Raw genomic sequence first — 13,877 nt, forward strand, 5'->3', positions numbered from 1 at the left:
GTTTTGTGTGCTGTGAGATAGTAACAGTGAATCAGGGAGAGGAAGTGGGGCAGCTATGAATAGGATGAAGCGTGGAAAGGCATCTGGTCCAGGTGAGATATCTGTGGAGGTATGGAGATGTCTCATCCTAACATCCTTCTCTGTCACATCAAACCTCTACAGGTCCTTCTTCATTACATCCATGAACGTTTTCTGAGGTCTTCCTGTTTATCTCTTGCCTGACAGCTCCAACATCTAACATATTCCGTCTAATATAGCCACTGTCCCTGCTCTGCACACATCCAAACCATCTCAACCTTGCATCTCCAACTTTATCTCCAAATGTGAGCTGTCCCTCTGATATAGTCATTACTAATCTTGTCCGTTCTGGTCTCTCCCAGTGAGAATCTTAACATCATCTGCTCCCCTAGCTCAACCTCCTGTCTTTTTGTCAGTGCCAGATTTTAATTCATTGAGCTCTTTTATTTTATTTCACTTGTTTTCATGTCTTTATTGAACTTAACTGTGTAATAAAAACTACATTTTGGATTTTTTGTTTGAAAAAACCCCCCTTATTTAATTATTTTGTCCATTCCACTTTATTTTGCTTGCTGTGAGACAATAATTTCCACATTCTGGAACAATTAAACTATGTTTAATCTCTTTTTGTCTCAATGAAGTGGGTATTCATTCACTACATATATTATAATGCTTAAACACAACAGGTGTAACTTCAGAGTTCATTAGCAGTAAGCTGTCAGCAGGGGTCACACTTACTCTATGTGATGTGGCCATAGACTTTATACACTGATTTTCAGATGTCATGCATTATTAGTAGACAAATACAAAATTTGATTGGCATAAACAATTTATTAATCATAAATAAGCCCGATGGTCTGATTATCCAATTATCTGATCAACTGAGAAGATACAAACAATAAAATAAAATAACACCATGCGCTTGTATCATTGTGAGTTCTTCTGATTAAAAAGCACTGTAAAAAAGAAAAGAAAAGGTAGGATTTAATTACTCATATTACTCTACACTTGAAATTAATATAAAGACTCTTTCTTTAATGCTTTTGCAGGACTGCTGTGGACAAGTAATACAGCAACAGTGAGTGACACAGGAACAGATAACAATGTGATTAAGCGAGATAAGATATTCATAAAGTTGCAGCAGACCGTAATGCGACAGGTAGGGTTAATATGTGTGAAAGAAGAAGGAAGACCTTTAGATAAAGTTCATACAGCTTATACAGCCTTCATAATATATTCTTTCTTACTTACTACTTTATTCACATGCATATGGAGACATTTAGATTATTATACAATTCTTAGATATTGGGTAAAGCTAGACATATATTTAAAGTAGACCTGCATGTACACATATATGTGTATATTTCAATAAAATTGCAGAAATTACACTGTCATCAAACAATGTGACTAATAATTAGTATGCAAGGGCATACAAGTGGCTCAGGTGTGCAGTCAGGTGATGGCAGGGAACAGCAAGGTGGGCTGAGGTAGCCCCTGAGGTTCTGCTGGTATACAAAGGAAAGACAAGGCAGTCCACTTCTGCTGCCAGCAATGAGTAATGCGAAATATGAACCCACTGCAGTGTTGTTCAGATATATTTCTTTATAAACGACATGTGATATGAGAGATTTGTTGAAGGTAACTCAGCTTGACAGACATAAAATCATATATTTGCACAAAGAAACTGATGTCTGAAGAAATATAAGCTGAAAACTTACCATGCTCTTGTGAGGAGATATATAATGAAAACTATCTGCAGCAGATGAACAGCATCTGTAAAACACGATGGAGGTTTTGAGAATTTTGTCAAAACTGATGGAATTATGAATGCAGAAAATGCCAATACCATTTGGAAATAGTTTAACTGGCAGCAGCTTAATTTTTCAGCATGAGAATGAGGCCAAACATGGTGGCCATGCAATACAAGTACACCCATATATTAAAAAAAAACACACACACACACAGCAGAAAGCTACCAGTCATGGACTGCTCTCCCCAGAGCCTCAACAACAGCATTACTAAAGTGTCATAACTCAGCTGTGTAACCAGTCAAAGCTGAACCCAAATGCAGGACTCAGGAAAAAGGGTCAAAATCAGCTTTTAATGCTGTAACTCCAAGAAATAAACAACGTCCAGGAAAGATCTACTGAAAGATCTATTGAAATTGAGCCAGGAATTCAAATATTCAAACTCAAAGCTTGCAGCGAGGTAGCACACAGCAATGTGGGACAACACAGCAAAGGATAAGGGGCGAATCAGTACTCAATACACACACACACACACACACACACACACACACACACACACACACACACACACACACACACACACACACACACACAGAAGATAACGAGGGGAAAGGTAACAGGTGGGAACACAGCTGCTGCAGACAGCTAACATAATGAGACAGGAAGAGAAACTCCACACAGACACAGAAGAGAACAACACTTACTATTATAAAACAGGAAGAGAGTCAACTTAACGGGGAGACAAGAAAGGACAAAAAGACAAGTACGGAGACTAAAGGAACAGAATGGGAACAGAAAAGGGAATTATCTAATAAACGTGAAGTCATTGAAAACTAACACTAAGGGCAAAATGACTATAAATTCACATTGTTACAGAATAAAATTATGAAATTATGAGCCTTAAATGATTTTTAGTGATCCTAATAAAGGTTGCCCGTCCTTTCTGGGGGTCAAACTAAGGGTTTTCTGGAAATTTCCTAAGTCAAGATAAGTAAATTGTCGTTATTATTTTAACTTAATGTCATATTGCGCTTTGATCTGCGTAAAATGTGAAATAGAAATATAAGAAACAGAAAACCTTTTATTGTTTTTAATGTTTATTTTCCCACGTACATTTATTTATATTAACGTCATAAGCATCATAACGGAACGACGCCGTCACAGGCCTTCTGAAATGTGATTTATAGTTCACGCAGGCGCAGCAACTTCTGTTTGAAGAAAACGGCGACAGCTGCCAAAAGTTACCTAGATTAAACCGGAATTAGATTGGTGTAACTTCAAAATAAAGGTGCACGATGCAGTATAGAAACAATCAAGTCCTTTGTCTCACTGCAGTGTCACGTTTTTGATTATTTTTCTTGCTTTAAGCTTCAAGATGTCATGCATCTAACGTGACCGTGGCAAATGCACGAATTTGGTGCGAAATTGTTTTAAGTTGAAAGTCTAGCCGGAAGTTGAAATGCTTTTATTTCTGGAGTGTTGACACCGGCTTGAGCACACGTAGAGTTTGGGGTCGAGTACCAGGCACCGGTAAGTAATTAAGCTGTAATCTGTGTGTGAGTGAGCGCTTCACACGACTTTAGCTTTATGAAAAAGCATCTTTTTTTCGCTCAGAGCGGCGTAATTTTGAAGTCAGTTAACGGGTTTCGACCGACGTCTTGTTCTGCTGTGTAGTGAAGAAGCGGAGCTGACAGCCAGTCAACTGCCACACATGCAGTCAAGTGTCCGTTACCTCCGCCGGTGGATGACTTAGCTTTGTTTCCCAGCTTGTTAACCAGGTAATGTGAAAAAACAAAGAGGAAGGGGGGAAAGTGGTAGAAATGTGGTCGGACTGAGAGTTTTTGTTGATGTCGTGGGAGTTCCTCATCCCATAGACTAGTGCTTTTCACCTCCTGACCAAAGCCACGCTGGTGATTTTGTTTTAAGAGCTAGGATGTTGTTTCACGTTGTGTCATCAGGAAGGACAGACTGCTTTAAACACAGCAGTGAAGGGAGTGGACGTGTGGTCGGTCTTATTCATTCATTCATTCATTCATTCATTCATTCACTCATTCACTCACTGGATCAACAGGAGCATTATTGTCTCTCAGGTCATAAGGGGAATAGTTAATCCAGATGTCGTCAGTCTGGTTATCTTCCTGTTAATACATTAATCAGTTATTAAACGAGGCATGCCAGCACTGGTTAGGAGCTGTAACAAGCCGTTTCATCCTATTTTGGTTATTTGTTGTGTTAATCATACACCCAAAAGTTATAAGGTTACAGACTACAACGGTTCTTTCTTTTTTTAAAAAAACATGATTGCAGCTGTAAAATGACTGCTGTGTGAATTTAAAATACCACTGAAGAAGCCAGAGCTTTTTATTCCTTTTTAAAAAAATGATGTTTAATATATGCACACATGTTGTTTTGCTCTCCTCTGATCTCCAGGGGTCTCTCTGTCTGCCCATCTGCCAGCTTATTCATTCTTTTGTAACACTGAACACTAAGTGTCTCTGTTCTGCCTCTTAGAATAATGGTTTTTAGTTAGGGTGGAGGAGAACATTCTGTAATAAAGACAAATTGTCAGTTAGAGTAAAAAGAAAAACACATAGTCAGTTAAAAAAAAAAAGATAATACTGTAAGGACAGTAAGAGGGAGATATATTTAAAAAAAAAAAGATGGAGAGGAGAGGAGATAACAGCAGGTTTAAAAAAACCAAACATTGTTTTTAGAAGTGGTTTGGAGCAAGTTGTAGATTTTGCTTTATCTTCTCAGGAAGGTCACTCCAAAGCTGAGATTCCTGATGACGAAAGCACGGTCAATCGGTTTTATCATTCTGTTACATATGCATATAAATTTATAGATAAAGGTTCAAAAGAAACATCAAGACTTAATGTTTAGGAGGGAAAAAAAGTTTAATATTAAATTTTATTTTATTTTTTTTTTCTTTTTGCCCCCACGTGGCGTGGAGCTTTGGGAACATGACCGTGAACGCACATAGGATAAGACATATTCTCAATACACACTCTGTAGACATTTTATTAGGTACACCTTGCTAATACTGGGTGTGCCCCTTCAGAATCACCTTAATGCTTCATGGCATAGATTCAACGAGGTGCTGGAAACTTTCCTCAGAGATTTTGGTCCATGTTGACTTGGTAGCATTACACAATTGCTGCAGACATGACAATATGAATATCCTGTTCCACCACATTCCGAAGGTGCTCTGTTTGACTGAGATTTGGTCACCGTGGAGCCCATTTCAGTACAGTGAACTTATTGTCATGTTCAGGAAACCAGTTGGGGTGATTTGAGCTTTGTGACCTTGTGTGTTGTCATGCTGGAAGCAGACATCAGAAGATGAACAATCTGTGGTTGGCAACAATACTCAAGAAGGCTGTGGTGTCTAAACAGGCTCAGTTAGTGCTAAGTGACGCAAAGGTGGCCAATAAAAGTATCCCCCCCACACCATTGCACTAGAAGCCTGAAACCTTGATACTTGCCAGGATGGATGCTTGAAATAAATTCAGATTCCACAATCTGAATGAGATCAAGGCAATATGCAAGATCAGTTAAACTTTGCTTTTCTACAGTAAGAGTCTGTTGTGGCCAGTGCCATCCTCCATGCCCCTGCATCCTAGGGCCACAGGTTGAAGGTCACAGAGGCCAACAGACTCAATAAACTGATCCCGAAGGCCAGTAATGTGTGGGGATGAAGCTGGAGTCTCTAAAAGTGGTGTCAGAGAGGCAGATGTTAGCCAAGAGATGGGCAAATGCTAGACGATACCTCCTGGCCAGTCATAGGAGCACGTCCAGTGAGAGCCTGAGATTACCAAAATGCAGCATTGAACGACACCGGAAATTATTCCTGCCTCTGGCTATCTCTCTGTACAGTTCCTCCATCTAAAGTACAAGTACACACTGCAATAGTTGCACTTAAATCTGCACATCCTCTGCAGAGAGAATAACAAAGTACAGTATGATAAGAGTTATCCAGCCTTAGTGAGTCTGTGTGAACTGTGAACTGTAGCCTCAGTTTCCTGTTCTTAGCTGACAGGAGAGGCATTGAGTGGGTGCTGCCAAGGTTTGGCATGTTGTGCATTCAGATATGCTCTTCTGCATCCCTTGGTTGTAACGAGTGCTTGAGTTTGTTGATTTCAGAAGCTCTACTAAGCATTTTTGCTCAGAACTTCCACTTACTGGATAGTTCCTCTTCTGACAAGTCTCTGTAAACTCTAAAGATGGGTGTGTGGGGAAAATCTCAGCCGATCAGCAGTTTCTTGGGTATTCTCTTTAGACACCACAGCAAGAAATTACTGAATGATTTCTGAAGTTATTACACAACATGGCGGCAAATGGCCATGTCCCACTTTTGAAATTTGGCCTGTGCCAATGTTCAATTGAACAGTTTTGTTTAATTTAGCTTGTTAAGCAAGTCTGTTCAAGAAAATGTATATCTTTGTTGTTTTAAAAAAGACAAACTGCTCTAAAAGTTTTACATTGATTTGAGGCAACAGATACCCCGCCCCTGCAGTCAAGTTCTGGCTAGAGCCAAAAGGAAATCAGCAGGTAATAAAATAATTTCTGTAATCAGTTTTGTTAACTGGGATTTAATTTACTTAAGAATAACAGACATCTAGGCTTATCAGATTATGAGAAATGACAGAAAAAGGGCATATTTCTGCCAAATAAGACACAATCTGGTCATTCTTTCATTTGTATTCCCATACCGTGAGATAATTCTGAGGTTTGAGGAAACAGCATAGAAAAGCATTAATGCGTATCATTTGATGCTGCAGCCTGTAAGAAACATCTACCGTTTCTGTAAATGGCTCTCATGCGGTGGTTGCACATGACAAGAAGAGAAATGTTGAATGGCGCTTTGTCATTAGACGTGAGGTTATGTTGCCTTAGACTAATTACTGGAACGTAGCATTATTTATGTTGTAGTGCCACTTGTGAGTTTCCTGCTGCGGCAGAGCATGTGATGCAAAAGAGGTCTGAATCTGATTTTATCTGGGGAAACAAAGACACAGGAGGGCTCGGTTACAAGTAACATAGTTTTGTTTTTTTTGTGGAAAAAACAAAGGAAACAGTGATGCTCATATCCAGTGTTGGTCAAGTTACTTGAAAAAAGTAATCACTAACTAATTACCGATTACTTCCCCAAAAAAGTAATCCTGTTACTTTACTGATTACTTATTTTCAAAAGTAATTAATTACTTAGTTACTGATTACTTTTTAAAAACATGATTTACAACCTGAATAGGTGATAAAGCGATAGATCTTCCAGCCCAATTCTACTTTTTCTGCATAATCTATCATACAAAATGTAATCAAATGGAAAAGTCTCTTTTTAAAACTTGTTTTATTAGTTTTAACCTTTTAACTTTATGCATCAAGCAAAATTTTAATTATATGCAACATTCTCTGACTTGAAGAAATTTGTTTAACATTTAAACTTATTTTCTGCACATTCCAGCACATAAATTTTTTTTTGTGTGTGTTTACACTCAGTCTTTCAAATAGATGCAAGTAAAACACAGCAGAAAATAAATAAAATCAAAGACTCAGCGGTCCTGTTGCTCTATTTTCACCTGTAAAGCAGGAGTAGGGTAGGCGGAGGTTTACCCTGGTGCAGGTGTGCCACAGCGGTCAGTTGAAGAATCTGCGAGTTTCTGAGTTTCCCATTACGTCGTTGCACACTCGGTGCTTGCTTGGAAGTTTAGGGGGGGGGTTTCACTGTAAAAAGAAGTTTTCTTCCCACGCACAACGGACACTAATGTTTTTGTCACTTTTTATGGAATCAAACTCAAAGTAAAGTCAGTACTTCCACGCTTTAAACGCTGCACGCTCATACTCTCTCCCACAATCGATATGTGATCCATTGTTGATCTGCACACAGCTGTTGTCACAAACGTTGCACTCGCTTACGTCACCGTCATGAGACGTACTCGCAAAAAAATCACGGTTTTAGTAACGCAGTAATGCAGCGTTCCTACGGGAAAGTAACGGTAATCTAATTACTGTTTTTGCAATAGTAATCCCTTACTTTACTCGTTACCTGAAAAAAGTAATCGGATTACAGTAACGCATTCTCTGATATCTGAGGTTACGGTAAATACAAACTTAACTTGCTTTTAAAGTGGACCTGTACCTATTACTATGCTCTTCCTTATTTTCTGTCATACATGCAGGGTGTTACAATAGTGCATGCATGTATTAAATATTAAAAACTTTGTGCTTTATGTCTAGTTTAAAACACTTTTGTCTACTTTTGCCTCGTTATGATGTCACAGAGAGTGGATATTCCTTATATGGTCATCTCAAGTACAAGGCTCTGGCTCCAAGCAAAAAAGCCACATCCATCTGCTGTTTAAACCTCAAGTTTGTGAGGGGCAGCCAATCAGAAGAAAGCTAAAATAGCTTGTTTCAGAGAGTGGATGAACAGTGGATTATTGTGGATTGTGACTAATGCAAAACTACTCTAGCAAAGTCTAAGGAGGCAAAAATGGGCAACATCCCTTTTTAAATTCACTGTCAGTAAAGCGTTGCAACAGAAACTAATGAGGAAAAATCCATTTTGGCTTGTTTTGTTTCTGGTTTCCACAGATTATGTTGCAGAAAATAAGATAATTTATGCAAGAAAAAAGAGAAAGAAACCCCATCTTAGTCTATCATCTGTTTGGATTCATAAATGGATAGGTGTAATTTCAAGTGAATTAATAACTCATGATTATTTGCACCATTTGAAATCCCCATCTTGGAAACCAGGACCGTGTATTTTGTCTAATGGATGTAAGGACACATGTCCTCTGGCAGGATGGAGGAAGGATGTCTCTTCTGCTGACTCACCAGTATAATCTCTGTGCACTGCAGGTTATTTGAGGAGATATTTTTATTTTGATGCAAGGCCAATACACTGGCTAAACTGATTATCGTTTCCAATAATTAAGTTTAAGTGATATAAACCACAGTGATGCTTTTTTCCCCCTTATAACTGTTCAAAACCTGAGGGCTAGATGGAGGAATGTGAAATGTTTGTCTTGGTCAATCTGAACTTATTTGATCTTTGAGAAAGAAAAAAATAAATTCCCGAGTCCTTCGATGTCCTTTTGTCCCATAAAGCTCTGCAATGCTTGAACACTTATCAGTGTGATCAGTCTCAGCTTTTATTTGTTTTCCTTTGCTTCTGTGAAATATGTCGAACAGACTTATTGCAAGCTGGTTTGACAACAGCAGCGTGTTGTGCTTTAGAGGAAAGGGGGGAAAAAATGCTGAAGGATAAATATTTGAGCAGAGCGTCTCCACATTCCTTTTGTGAATTGCTTGGTCATGCAGAAGGGGAGGAAGGAAAAGTGGGGGGGATGAGCTGAACGTTTTTATCAGAGCATGGCAGACACTGGATATCTGCTCTGATGCTGATTTGTAAGGAGTGAAAAATGTAGATATTAGTGAATCAGAAGGATGATCTTTTGCAAATTAGTTAATATGAACACACTGTTTTAATTTCCTAGGATCTGGCGTCCAAATATGGGGACATCACATTTGGGGTTGTCTAGACCACAATACTAAATTTTGCTCTTGCAAATTGCTTTCAAATGAGCCATATTGCTCAAAGGCGCACAATTGTTGTTTCTTATTTTGTTTTTGTAAATAAAAAGTTTTGCACATCATTACTCAATTGTGACTTTATAGTGTTCTATCGAACACTATAAAGTCACAATGGGAAAGAGAAATAAAAAAATGCATGCCATAAAGAGTTTGGGTCTTAGGAGGTTAACTAGAGTTGTCAGGTTATGTGTTGAAGTTCTCTAACCCACCACCATCAGTGCTACGCCTGATGATTCAGGATAGTATACCAAATGTTTATAATTAATTTTCTATAAAATCATGATCATAACTAATTTGGTCAGTAACAAGCTTGAGATCATTTAACGCAATTATTTACAGATTCTGGAGAAACTGCGTATTTATTATACATAAACAAGTTATCTTCTCAGTTAAACTGCTTTCCACTGTATGGAGGGCAGTTCAACTGAAAAACCTGAATGAATAAATAAATAGCTTAGTGAACTGAACAGCCACAAATGGATGCCAATGTGAATATGGATTTTCAGACTGCAGCAACGATAAAAGAAAAGGATGTGGCACTGTAATTATTTTATCTTGATTTTCTTGTGTTGGGCATCAGTCACACGGGCCCAGAGACCGGTTGGCGATCCCTTGCACAAACTCAGGTCATTGGTTAAAAAAAAGGGACAATTTGTAATTAAAATAATAGTCATAACAAAAATGATAATTGCACAGTCCCAATCTAATAAGCCAAGTAGGGTAGTGGAGCTTTTCAGCCACTGCACCTCACATGTAAATATTTTGTAGAGTTGATTTAATGGAGGCAGACACCTAAACAAGGTAGATAAAATGACAAAAATCTCACATCTTTGCCTCAAAAAGAAACAAGCTCATTGATGGACTTAGCTTATTTTGGTTTTCATGTGACGTATGACCCTGAAGGTAAGCGCGTCATGGACTAAAGTAAAACAGTATGTTGGATGTGCCACGCAATGCTCAATTACATGGGTGGGAACTAGTGTGTTAGCGCAGTTTGCTCGTTAACGTGTTGGCCGTCCAGCCCCATGCACGGGGCGATCCGCGGTAGCTCGTTAACGGAGATTTGCCGTGTTGTGGCGTTAACGTCATTTCAACGAGATTAACGCTGACAGCACTAGTGGGAACACAACGAATATGACTGCACATTTACTCCGACGCCATCCTAGTGCAAAGACAAGTGGAAGCAGACAAAAACAACAAGCACAGATGCTACAAACTTTACCCGAGTCATTTAGACAGCCGTTAGCATATGATTCTCCTTATGGGGACCTGATATGTTTAATATGCTGCTGAGAGTATAGCCCAGAAGAAGCGTATGGTATAGCTTTTATTTTGGAAAGAGACATTTCTCTGTAATAAACTCTCTTTTCCAAAGATGAGTGATTCCTCAATCAGATTTATGTTTTTATTACTTTGTTGTTTCAGCAACATTAAATTTAAAAACTGTACTTTTGAGTTAAATATATATTTATAATTTTAATAAATGACAAATTAAACGGGCATGAACATTTTTTTTTTTTTTTTGTATCAAAAAAAATCGAACCTTGACACTAGGGCTGCCACAAGCGATTATTTTGATAGTCGACTAGTCACCGATTATTTTTGCGATTAGTCGACTAATCAGATCATCATCCACTGGACGTAAAACGTACAGCTTATTGCACCAGCAGCATCTGCTCTTATATAACTATCATTAGCTTACAGCTTTAAGTGTTTAAGGTCTGTGCTAACTAAAAATAAAGACAAGATGATAGTTTATTAAATTTTAATGAAATTTGCAGATTGGTTCAGTGAAGTTTAATAAACTCCTTGCTATCTAAAATATAAGAGGACACTGGAGTAAATTCTGGAGCATCTCACACTTCTGATAATCAGCTGTCTGCTTGACGTTTATTCAGCTGTGTAAAAACTATACCTTTAATCTCAGCCAAACCGATTTACTCAGGAACAAATAAAATACTAAAAAAAGCCAAACAATAACATTTTAAAGTTATCTAAGTGACTTATATATATTTAACCTGAGTAGCGAAAGACGGCGGTGGGTTTGAAAACGATCTGCCGGGAGTCCGGTGTTCTCACGGCTCTAGTTAGCCTTGCCCCCGGCTAGCTATCGAACTAGTGGGTAACAGACGTCTCCGAAAACGTCGGAGCGCTTTTGAAAATATTTGGTGTCTTGATAAACTGAGCAGATATTTGAGGTTTACACAGTTACATTCTCGCCTGAAAATATGTTAAACGTTTATTTTGTAACCCAGAAAGAATAATAAGAGTAAAATTAAAACTAGCTAGCTGCCGCCATTGTTGGAAACTGAGCTGGGCTGCGCTATGAATTCTGGGACACAGTTTCTTCTTCTTCTTCGGGGTTTAACGGCAGCTGGCATCCTTGTACATGCAGTGCTGCCATCTTCTGTTTCAGTCCGTTATTACACTCTTAAATCCTGCTACTTATTCCTGCGTCTTTTGGGATCTTACAAAGCTTCAAACGACGCGTCGACTATTAAATCAGTCGTCGACGATTTTGATAGTCGACATAATCGTGACTAGTCGACTAATCGTGGCAGCCCTACTTGACACCAAAGTATCGAACCGAACCGTGAATTTTGTGTATCGTTGCACCCCTAACATTCTGCTACATGTTATGCTGAGAGTGCAATAAGCAATAAAAAGAGAAGCTGGACAAACTGAGTATTATATCCTCTCTGCATTATCCCAAACCCATTTTTCTGCATTATGTTTTTTTTGGTAATAATCTATCACGGGTTTGTAGCTCTTCATGTTTGTTTTACCTTCCCCTTGCAGATAAACAAGCATGCTGCTTTTTCCATAAACATATTAATCCTGAAAAATGTATCTGAACCTAAACACTGTTATTTTTGTCTTGTTTATTATCTGGAACCATGACGTTGGCTTGCTTGGCTGTTGCTCAGCTGTTGCTCGGCTCTATCCTGCTATTTTGCATTTAATTATCATTATGTGATTTGGCTGTAGACGTTGGAATGTGCATTGTTAGGCCTGCTGTCCTGTTACATTAAAGCTCATTAAGTTGTCTCCAGATTGTAGTTTATTGGGAGCATCTAAACCAGACTAAATATGATCTGGTTTGACATCCTTTCTGTTCCTCTTGGATCAATCTTTGCCTTCATCATCCTTTCCCAAGCAAACACAAGTTCAAATTTCATTCATTTTCTCAGTCTGGCAAAGGTTTCCCAAGTTGTGTTGCCAGCCACACAAACGTAATCACATTACGTTGTTTCCCAAGAAATGAATAAATGGCTGACTTGTATTTGGCATAGTGTGAGATCTCTTTTAGGGCTTTGTTTTGGGTCTGGGAGTCCAGGGGATATTTTATTCCCGCGCCTTTCTAAGTCTCAGGACAATAAGTGGTTATTCTAAGTGCACCGGGTCACAGCTTCACAATTGCTGTTTTTCTGCAACCTGAGCAGCCCTTGATGCAATTTTGAGAAGGAGAACCACACCCTAAGACTACTGGAGCTGGATAGGACCGGTCTCGGGCGGCTCCAACTCGTCTTTTCTCCATTATTACACTGTGTGCTTCCCCCCCCTTTATATTACTATGTGTAATCCAGCATTGTAATTACATTGCTGCAGACAAGGTGCTTTATCTCAGTATTCACTGAAGTAGAATACGAGAGAACCTTCACTGTGCTAGCTCAGTGGTTTTATTACAATCTGATATGGGTACTTTGAGACCAATACCACAATTGCTGTTGGAGGCTGTTAGAGCTGCAAAAATCAATATCTTTTTAATAACAGAGGATGAAATGGGTGGATAATATGAATACTACCCTTTGGCTCTTTATGGCTTTTTTAACATTTTTATTGTTTTTACTTTTTAAGCTCGTTGTTGTGATTTTCAAGCTTGTGACTGGTTGTTTTGACTCCTTACAAACTAATATCTAGATATAAGATGAAAACATAGACACGTATTTTACTTTGTATGTTTATTAGAGGCTTGCTACTTCCTGTTGACTGTTTTTTTTTTTTTTTTTTAAGGAGGAGGACAAAGAGTGGAAGCTTTTGTTAATACATCTCTTTTATCTCTATAAACGGGGAATAAAGGTCAAACAAGGATAAAAAAAAAAAAAGACCTATTTCATGTTGATTGAATGCATTGTTCAGTTTCCATGCCTCCTATTTATAGCAGACACATTAAGTCTTTGCAGCCTTTTCTAACTTGCTGAGTCTTGGGTTGTTTCGGTTTTGTGGACACTGATATTCTTCAAGTAGAGCGAAGACTTGCGTCTGTTTTAGCCTGCCGCTGTGTCTCGTATACCCTAAGCCTTTCTGAGGTATGTGAATGCTTGAGAGATGATTGCGTTCTCTTTTCTGGAGGTGAGGACGATAGACTGGCTGGGACTCAGCAGTCTCTGAAATCTCTCGTCACTCCAAAGACAGGTGCTGTTTCAGCTGTAAGCACAGCCATTTTCTGCCTGAACCCTCTGATGGGAGTTTGATATAAGATGTGCATAGATTGACTGAGAGCAGCTGTTCGCT

The 13,877-nt window shown here is 38.7% G+C and overlaps 1 protein-coding gene across 8 annotated transcripts in view; it reads left to right on the top strand.

Moving 5' to 3' along the window:
- The first annotated feature begins 3,150 nt into the window (after window positions 1-3,150).
- slc4a2b (solute carrier family 4 member 2b) overlaps window positions 3,151-13,877 on the top strand; it is a 50,836-nt gene continuing 40,109 nt past the window's right edge. For 4 of the 8 annotated variants that reach the window (XM_026179911.2, XM_026179912.2, XM_080306530.1 and 1 more), the window contains exons 1-2: window positions 3,151-3,296; window positions 3,381-3,544. The gene's annotated coding sequence lies outside the window, so the exon portion shown is untranslated. The other 4 variants (XM_080306529.1, XM_026179915.2, XM_080306528.1 and 1 more) reach the window with 4 other exon arrangements.

Source organism: Astatotilapia calliptera, chromosome 9 (assembly GCF_964374335.1).
Source record: "Astatotilapia calliptera chromosome 9, fAstCal68.1, whole genome shotgun sequence".
Lineage (NCBI taxonomy): Eukaryota > Metazoa > Chordata > Actinopteri > Cichliformes > Cichlidae > Astatotilapia > Astatotilapia calliptera.